This window comes from Mercenaria mercenaria, unplaced genomic scaffold (genome assembly GCF_021730395.1).
Source record: "Mercenaria mercenaria strain notata unplaced genomic scaffold, MADL_Memer_1 contig_4839, whole genome shotgun sequence".
In the NCBI taxonomy this organism is placed as follows: domain Eukaryota; kingdom Metazoa; phylum Mollusca; class Bivalvia; order Venerida; family Veneridae; genus Mercenaria; species Mercenaria mercenaria.
The window spans coordinates 56,093-66,808 of NW_026463099.1; the positions used below are offsets into that span (position 1 = coordinate 56,093).

The following is a 10,716-nucleotide window of genomic DNA, read 5'->3' on the forward strand; positions in this document are numbered from 1 at the left end:
ATGATACGTGTCCTCCCTGTATCAAGTGCGTTTATGTTGAGTATTACGTAGAAAATTTATGGATTGCATCAAGTGTCATATCACGATGAAACAATATCTTTTAAATCTTATTTGCCAATTTGGGTAAAATTTCTCACCACTGGTGTTGAACATGATAACATGGATTGACCTCATAAAATAAACAACAACAAATGTACTCACCGCCTAAGAGCGCCTTCAGCATCGTTATCCGTTCCACGGAATGCACAACACTTACACAGATAAACTAAATTTCTATCTGACCAAGACCTAAATTCTACATCAGTCAAATTTGTCATGCAGAATGTATTCTAGTAGCGAAAAAGTGTGATTAAAGCACTCGTTCTACACGAATTTGCGCAGAAAATGGGAAAATTAGGATCTATTTATTATGGACTTCTTTCGACTACACCACGGAAGCACATTTTCGACCGAATTACTGACCTTATTCCTATAATGGGAGTTACGCCATAACTTTAAAGAGCGTCAATCGATAAAAAAAAGCGACATTTAAAGTTATGGTAGCCAGAACTACTGACAGCCCAATGAAAATTATAAGTAATGTTGTTTTTATGCTGTTTGGACAGTCAAGATGAACTAATCTAATGGAACTTAGGCTAGCATTGTCCTCACTGCGGGACAAACCAGGAATATCTTCATTCATTTTTGATCAAGAATCCGGATAGCACCATTAGCGGCTGTTCTGATATGAGCGAGTGGAGGTTCCACAACCTAATGGAAAACTACCACCAACTCTCAGTCTCTTGCAATTATAGTATGAAGTAGATCTATCATGGTGCAGCACAATCTAGCAGAATCTGCCTGTCATGTCAAGCTTGACACTGATTGGATGAAACAAAAGTAAGTTTCCCATTTATACTAATTTATTTTAGCTCTCTTGTCACAGTGATGAAAGCTTAAAACTTATTTGAATCACTCTACAGTCCGCTTCATGGAAAAAACCAATACTGGTAGTACTTAGTGGTTTCTTATGACAAGGCATGGTCGTGACCCACAGGGGCACAAACTCACGACCCCGGGATTGAAGTTATGCAGTCTTTATTTATTTTATAGCTCTTTGCTTAAACTTATGCGTGGTTTAAATAAGGAAAATGGTCTAGACAGGTGATATTGTATTGTTATTTGTCTTGCCGACTTAAAATAAAACCTACCTAAAACCTAGCACAGGTATTGGAGACTTAGATCATCTAGGCTACTTCAGAGACATAGAGAGAAAAGCAACTTAAAATGTTAAACATGTGTGACAGACTGTTTCCTGTTTGGAAGTGTCTAGTTGTCCGGTAACCGGACGCCTAGCCTGCGTTCTAGTTGTCCGGTTACCGGACGGCTAGCAAATCCTCGGGGGATTTTCTAGTCGTCCGGTTATCAATTTCTAGATAATTTAATATAATTTTGCATGTTGTATAAATCTTAATTTTCATTTCGAAATAAAACAGATTAATTATGAATGCTTTTATCGTAGGAGGACCTGTTTCAGTGACCTTCTGAAAATCTGCTGCCATTTCCAAATGCAATATTTTAGGCAACTAATTATAGTAGGGTTGTTAACATTAACATTTCAGCTTTCGATACTCTCAAAGAAACTGTTGTGCTGACTATGACAGTTTGGTGGCATTGTTATTTCTATGGTAACCCCAATTTTGAGACATTTTTCTTTTACTTTTTTATGCTCGCAAATTCTGATAAAGCTCTTTGGTTATAAGGTTTGTCCTGGAACATTTTGATTTATTTTCTGTTTTGATGCAAATGTCATCTTGTTTTCTGTCTGATATTTAAACAGATAGAACAGTTCAACAATTACGTTTAGGAAATATACAGCTTTGAAATCCATGATTGGCTTAATTATCTTTTACCAAAAATTATATCCAATATGAAAAATGACAACTAACTTTCGCTTCTGATACTGTTGAAATGAGATGGCCAGTGTATCCATATTTTATCAAATGAGATAAACAGCATCTTGTTGAATAATACAGCACAGTTTGTTTGAATATTACTAACAAATATGCATATAATGCCCAGACTTCGAACCCCACCCCCTTATAATTTATAGAATTTAAATATTTCATGCCGCATAACCAGTATAATCATTTTGCTCTGTATTTTATTATGAACAAGGCCTAGAACTGTTTTTACCTGGTTTGTTGTTCGGTTTGTGAAAGTTAACGCTGACAAATTACTGGCTACCCTGACTAGTTTAGAAATAAGGTAGGGGTCACTGAAACAGGTCCCACACAAAATCTGTAAGGCAGATCAAGGTTGGTTGTAATAAACAGTACCAAATATTATTGCTGAAAGATTTTCCACTCTATTTTACATCATCTGAATTGGGGAAAGGCTTCACTATAGAAATCCATAAAGGAGACTTGTTCTTCTCCAAGAATTTAAATAATTCTGCCAGTATTATTCTTAGGGTCCCTGAAACTGGTACCTCGAGGATAACCGATTGTTAATATAAAAGTTTTGAACAAAGCTAGCTTCGCTCTTATTCATTAAAAAATATGGATACGAAAATTGAAAGTATTTTAAATATTTTTGGATTTTGAAAGTGCTATAAATGAGCGATAAACTGAATAAAGTTAATAAGATTTAAAGATTCCTAACCCATACAAAGACTTATAAATACAATGTTTTGTTCACTACCAGATAAACAGATTTTGGTGCATGACGTCACAGTGATCTCTTCCTGTTTTGTAGCAAATAAGACTCTCAAGTAATTAAATACACAATGTCAGCAGACATCCCAACTCTCCCGATCCCGTCGGGTTTCTCCCGATTCTAGATATAAAACCCGATCACCCCGATAAGAAGTCCAAATCTCCCGATTTAAAAAAAAATATATCAAACAAAGAAAAAAGATCCACTCCTCGCTATTAATAACGAATCTGTAAATAACAGTTTTCGGATATTTTCACACCTTATATTTACCCCTGTTTATACTGTTGTTTATTGCATGATATAACAAATCCAGGTGTTAATGTGTCACAACTGAAACAGGTATTTAATTAAATATATCAATAAAAGTAAATTACAATCAAATTTGCAATAGAAAATATCTTGGCTTTACCTTTTTCTGGGCATGTTCTAATCTCTGGCCTGGCTAACAGATGTTTTTCATTAAATTCTGATTTTAAACCACATGAATGCAATTTGTCAAAAACAATTGCTACCAAGTATTATAATTAATACGGAAGTGGAGTAAGTAAGTAGCATCAAACTGGCCTTTACAAATATTATACAGTCAAAGTTGAGATGTGAAAATCTCAGCAACCGTAGACGGTAGTTTATACTTTAAGCTTTCAGAAAATGAATATTTTCTATATGTAATGCGTTTGGCTTAAAAGTTTTATTTGCTACAAAATCAACAATTTTTGGAAAAATCAATAGTCATGGATGACATTTCATAGTGAATGACTGAAAGTTGCTTATGTCTCTTATCTATGTCTCTGGCTACTTGTAAGACAATTTGATCGATTAAGTTTTTTGTGTCATTATTTTAGGATTACAGCCAGCAGTCTCAAGATTTATTTGCTGCAGAAAAGGGTCAGGTGCTGGAGAGACCGTTGACTTGCCCATGATTAGTAAGGGATAAATTTGAGTTAATTTTAAAAATTAGTCTCATTTTTTTATTTCAGCTGAGGTATCAAATCTTCCTAAAGGAAAAGTTCAGCTTGAGACCTTGGCTAGAGGAGGGGGATGCAAATTTAAAGGTATGATTTCAGGCCTTTTCTTCATCAATTTGGGAATGCCACCGACACCGGTGGAATTGGGAAAATGCTCTCGGAAATTGTCTTAATTGGGACAATTTGCAAATTACCAAAATCTACATTTATAAATGTGTTTTTGTGTGAAATATTAATGAATTGCATTTCAGTAATTGTTCAACAGTATTATAATTTACCTTTAAATATACATACAAATTAGCAAAACTATCTTAAAACAGCAAAAACCCTAAAAGGTATAATCATTTGGGAATTTTAAATTCAACTTTGGGAAAAAAACATACTTTTTTGGATTGGGATTACCTCCTTTTACCGGAGGTAGATTTATAGGGGAAAAAAGCCCTGGATTTTTATGCCACTGGCCTCTAGTAATTGACTTGTGTGTATGTGTATTAAACACTGTACAGGTCACAGTCTACCTTAAATACACTCTAGATATTGTAATTTTGGTCCAGTCTTGACTAAAATTGCTCAGAATGTTTGTCTCAATGATGTTTAGGCCGGCCAGATTAGAAGCTGCGACATATGACCTCAAAAACTAGGTCACTAGGTCTTATTATTGAAAAAAGTTTGTGTACAATCTTGAGATCACAATTTTGGTGTGATCTTCATCAAACTTGGCAAGAATGTTAATCAGAATGATATCTAGGTCAAGTTCGAATAAAATGATATCTAGGTGAAGTTTGAAATTGGTTCATATTACCTCCAAAACAAGGTCACCAGGTCAAATAATTGAAACAGCTGGTCATCACTCTAGATAGAGGTCATAATTTTGGTCCGATCTTCATCAAACTTGCTCAGAATTTTTTATCTCAGTGATATCAAAGTCCAGTTTGAAGTTCGGTCAAGTGACCCTAAAATTAGGTCAAATTGTTTAAAAGGTTGTCAACACTCTAGAGGTCTTAGTTTTGGTCAGATTTTCATCAAAGTTTGTCAGAATGTTTAACTTAATGATGTCTAGATTGAGTTGGAAAATTTGTCACATTACCACCAAAACTAGGTCACAAAGTCAAATTATTTAAAAATCTGTCACTTCATAGGTTTAAAATTTGGTCTGATCTTAATCAAACTTGGTCAGAATGTTTATCTCAGTGTTACCTAGGTCAAGTTTGAATTTGGGTCACATGACCTTCAAGGTCACTATGTTGAATCTGCATTATACCGTACAGAACATTTGTTTTTAATTTAACTTTTTTCCATTATGTACTTAGTAACGAGAAATTTCATGGGCTTGTATGTATATCAACATTTATTTGTGATAAACATATTTTCTCACTTGTAAATATAATGTTGATGGACTGTCTTAAAAGATACTAGACAAGAATTTGGCAGATTAATATGGAAATTGCCCAATGTCCTTTCGTTTAGGTCTGCTTAGCTTAATTTCTTGATAACGAAAATCAATATTACTAAATCTGTTTAATCAGAACCTGTTCACTTTTGCGCATTTAAAGGAATTGAAAGGTATTATGCTGAGGAGATACTTAAATGCTTAAGCAACGAAGGTTATAACAATGATGCACATGCGCTTTGTGTAATGCTTAAATATGCATACCAGCATTTTAGAGAGTTCAGAAGCAAGTTTAAGAGCATGGTATGTTAATTTCAACATTATTTTGTTGACCTTTTTTTTAAAAAAAAACTATTGTATGATTGTGTGTGTGTGGTTTTGTTCTTTTCTTAAAATACATTTAAATGTTAAAAACCTTATGTCCGGTCCATATCTTTGTCATCGATGGATGGATTTTCAAATAACTTGGCATGAATGTGTACCACAGTAAGACGACGTGTCGCGCGCAAGACCCAGGTCCGTAGCTCAAAGGTCAAGGTCACACTTAGACGTTAAAGGATAGTGCATTGATGGGCGTGTCCGGTCCATATCTTTGTCATTGATAGATGGATTTTCAAATAACTTGGCATGAATGTGTACCACAGTAAGACGATATGTCACACACAAGACCCAGGTCCGTAACTCAAAGGTCAAGGTCACACGTAGACGTTAAAGGTCATTTTTCATGATAGTGCATTGATGGGCGTGTCCGGTCCATATCTTTGTCATTCATGCATGTGTGACACAGTAAGACGACGTGTCGCGCGCAAGACCCAGCTCCGTAGGTCAAAGGTCCTAAACTCTAACATTGGCCATAACTATTCATTCAAAGTGCCATCGGGGGCATGTGTCATCCTATGGAGACAGCTCTTGTTTTTTTAAATCATGTTACAAATGTAACTGAATACCAAAATAAATATGAGACACACTTTCTTTTGACCTGACACCCCTTTTTACTATCCAGCACTGAGAACAGTTGAGCATAAGCCCATATACAAACATATTTAAATATCAGGCCATAAAAAAACTGTTTGTTTGCGGTTATGTTAGTTTTAGAGTGGGAAGGTAGAATTTTGCAGACATAACTGAATTACCACTTACAAAACACTTTCAGCAGGTATAAACAGTTACATTTTCAATAGGAATACCAAACTGTTTTTCTGAAGTTCTGAACTCGTACGTAAACCGGTACACTATGACAATTCTTATACATTTGGAAACCATAGATCTAAGTATAGACAACTTATTCAGTTTTTTGCTATCTCATCTAGACTACTTGAAGTTACAATACAAACATGAATGTATGAAAGTATAATGTTACTTTTTCAGGTTTTGGATGGCTTTAAGAACAAGCACTTTCGAACTTTGGATGTAAAAGATCTGTGCCAGAAACTGTTCAAACGTTATTCTTCTGGCCAGAGTACCTGTAGTGTAGATAGACTACACACAACTTTGATAGTGGTAAGCAATACATTTGTTATTAATACCAAGTGTAATAGTCTAATGCTGTTAATTTGTGATACACAGACACAAATGGAAGGTAATAGACAATTCTTATACACAGACACACATGGGGGTTAAGACACAACTGCTAATCACAGACACACATGGAAGGTAAGACACACGTGGAAGGTAAGAGACAATTGATAAACACAGACAAACATGGAAGATAAGAACAGACATACATGGAAAGTAAGAGACAATTGTTAAACACAGACACACATGAAAGGTAAGAAACAATCGTTAATCACAGACACGCACGGAAGGTAAGAGACAATTGTTAAACACAGACACACATGGAAGGTAAGAAACAATCGTTAATCACAGACACACATGGAAGTTAAGAGACAATTGTTAAACACAGACACACATAGAAGGTAAGAAACAATCGTTAATCACAGACACACATGGAAGGTAAGAGACAATTGTTAAACACAGACACACATGGAAGGTAAAAAACAATTGTTAATCACAGACACACGTGGAAGGTAAGAAACAATTGTTAATCACAGACACACATGGAAGGTAAAAAACAATTGTTAATCACAGACACACGTGGAAGGTAAGAAACAATTGTTAATCACAGACACACATGGAAGGTAATAGAAAAGTGTTATACACAGACACACATGGACGGTAAGAGACAATTCTTAAACATAGAAGGTAAGAGACTATTGTTAAACACAGAAACACATGGAAGTTAAGAAACAATCGTTAACTACAGACACACACGGAAGGTATGAGACAACTGTTAAACACAGACACACATGGAAGGTAAGAAACAATTGTTAATCACAGACACGCACGGAAGAAAGTTAAAAAAAAAAGTTGTTAATCACAGACACACATGGAAGTTAAGAAACAATTGTTAAACACAGACACACATGGAAGGTAAGAGACTACTGTTAAACACAGACACACATGGAAGTTAAGAAACAATTGTTAATCACAGGACACACATGGAAGGTAAGAGACTACTGTTAAACACAGACACACATGGAAGTTAGGAAACAGTTGTAAATCACGTACACACATGGAAGTTAAGAAACAATAATTGTTAATCACAGACACACATGGAAGTTAGGAAATAGTTGTTAAACACAGACACACGAGGAAGTTAAGAAACAATTGTTAAACACAGACAAACATTGACGGTAAGTGACAATTATTTGTTAAAGACACACTTGGAAGTTAAGAGACAATTGTTAAAAACACAGACACACATGGAAGGTAAGAAACAATTGTTAATCACATACACACATGGAAGTTAAGAAACAATTGTTAATCACAGACACACATGGAAGTTAGGAAACAGTTGTTAAACACAGACATACAAGGAAGTTAAGAAACAATTGTTAAACACATACAGTCATTGAAGGTAAGAGACAATTATTTGTCACAGACACACTTGGAAGTTAAGAGACAATTGTTAAACACAGACACACATGGAAGGTAAGAAACAATTGTTAATCACAGACAAACACAGAAGGTAAGAAAAAAATGTAAATCACAGACACACATGGAAGGTAAGAAACAGTTGTTAAACTAAGACACACATGGAAGATAAGAAACAATTGCTAATCACAGATGCACATGGAAGTTAAGAAACAAATGTTAATCACAGACACACATGGAAGGTAAGAGACAATTGTTAAACACAGAGAAACATGGAAGGTAATAGACACTTTTGATACACAGACAAATGTGGAAGGAAAGAGAGTCGACAACTATTAGATACACCCAAACATGGATGCTAAGAGACAGCTGTTATACACAGACACACATGGAAGTTAAAAGACAATTGTTAATCACAGGAAAACATGGAAGGTAAGAGACAATTGTTAAATACAAACACACATAGAAGGTAAGACACTACTGTTAGACATACATGGAAGGTAAGAGACTTTTGATAAACACAGACACACATGGAAGGTAAGAGACAATTGTTAAACACAGACAAACATGGAAGGTAATAGACATTTGTGATACACAGACAAACGTGGAAGGAAAGAGACTATTGTTAGATACAAGCAAACATGGAAGGTAAGAGACAATTGTTAAACACAGACAAACATGGGAGGTAAGTTACTTTTTGTGTGTACATAGGCACATGAAAGGTATGTAAATGGTACGGTATGACATCAATATTCCAGAAAACACATACAAGATATTTAGTCAGGTGGTTACTTATTACATTGAATACCAGACTTTTGGATCCCACTGTATATCTGTATAACAGTGTATTATTATTGATGAAATATTGTCTTTCAGAGGAGGTTTATGTACGTGAGGGAGAGAGAAGGTAGGAAGAGAGAGAACGCTAGTTTCTGGCCAGAATTGAAAAAGTTTTGGAAGTCAGTGAGTAAAATCAAATACTTTGAATCATTTTTAGCTCACCTGTCACATAGTGACAAGGTGAGCTTTTGTGATCACCCTTCGTCCGTCGTCAGTCCGTGCGTCCGTCCGTCAACAATTTCTTGTCTGCATGATAATGGTTTCATTTATGATTTTATTTTAACCAAACTTGCACACAACTTGTATCACCATAAGATCTCGGTTCCTTTGTTGAACTGGCCAGATCCCATTATGGGTTCCAGAGTTATGGCCCCTGAAAGGGCCAAAATTAGCTATTTTGAGCTTGTCTGCACAATAGCAGCTTTATTTATGATTTGATTTTTACCAAACGTGCACACAACTTGTATCTCCATAAGATCTTGGTTCCTTTCTGGAACTGGCCAGATTCCATTATGGGTTCCAGAGTTATGGCCCCTAAAAGTCCCAAAAATTAGCTATTTTGACCTTGTCTGCACAATAGCAGCTTTATTTATGATTTGATTTTTACCAAACTTGCACACAACTTGTATCACCATAATATCTTGGTTCCTTTCTGGAACTGGCAAGATTCCTTTATGGTTCCAGAGTTATGGCCCCTGAAAGGGCCAGAATTGGCTATTTTGACCTTGTCTGCACAATAGCAGCTTCATTTATGATTTGATTTTAACCAAACTTGCACACAACTTGTATCACCATAAGATCTAGATCCTTTTTTATACGCCCGCAGGGACGTATTATGTTATTGCCTCGGTGTCCGTCTGTCTGTCTCTGTGTTGGTTAGCAATTTTCCTTCCGCTCTGTAACTCTTGAACCCCTTGATGGATTTCAGAGAAACCTGACACAAATGTTCACTCATTGAAAGAATGTGCAGAGCGCATGTTTCGGATGGCTAAATTCAATGTCAAGGTCACACTTAGGGGTCAAAGGTCATATGACTTTGTTTTATGTGAATATTGCTCTGCATTTGCATTGCATTGCAGTGCTCTTGTTTTTATTTGGCAGATCCTTCTTCTGTTCCCTTACAATATTTTTTTTTATTACTTCCCTTTTATGTTACTATAAATAGCTTATTTATAACTTTTTGTACCCCCCGACAACAAAGTTGTAAGGGAGGGTATACTGGTTTCAGGTTGTCTGTCTGTCTGTCCGTCTGGCCGTAGACGCAATCTTGTGCGCACCACCTCTCCTTATCCCCTTGACAGAATTTAATGAAACTTCACACAAGTGATCAGTACCAACAGTAGTTGTGCATGGGGCATGTTAGGTTCTTTTAGAGAAAAAAATTGCAGAGTTATGGGACTTTGTTTTTTTGTTACTATACTATATACATAGACACAATCTTGTGCGCACCATCTCTCCTCATCCCCTTGACACAATTTAATGAAACTTCACACAAGTGATCAGTACCAACAGTAGTTGTGCATGGGGCATGTTAGGTTCTTTTAGAAAAAATTTTTGCAGAGTTATGGGACTTTGTTTTTTTGTTACTATACTATATACATAGACACAATCTTGTGCGCACCATCTCTCCTCATCCCCTTGACACAATTTAATGAAACTTCACACAAGTGATCAGTAACAACAGTAGTTGTGCATGGGGCATGTTAGGTTCTTTCAGAAAAAAAATTTGCAGAGTTATGGGACTTTGTTTTTTTTGTTACTATACTATATACATAGACACAATCTTGTGCGCACCATCTCTCCCCATCCCCTTGACACAATTTAATGAAACTTCACACAAGTGATCAGTAACAACAGTAGTTGTGCATGGGGCATGTTAGGTTCTTTCAG

At 35.7% G+C, this 10,716-nt stretch overlaps 1 long non-coding RNA gene across 1 annotated transcript; it reads left to right on the forward strand.

Annotated features, from left to right (window-relative positions):
• The first annotated feature begins 5,240 nt into the window (after positions 1 to 5,240).
• Positions 5,241 to 9,664, forward strand: LOC128554215 (uncharacterized). The gene is made up of 3 exons (XR_008369551.1): positions 5,241 to 5,355; positions 6,421 to 6,552; positions 8,863 to 9,664. It is a non-coding gene; the product is annotated as an uncharacterized LOC128554215 (long non-coding RNA).
• Positions 9,665 to 10,716: the final 1,052 nt, after the last annotated feature.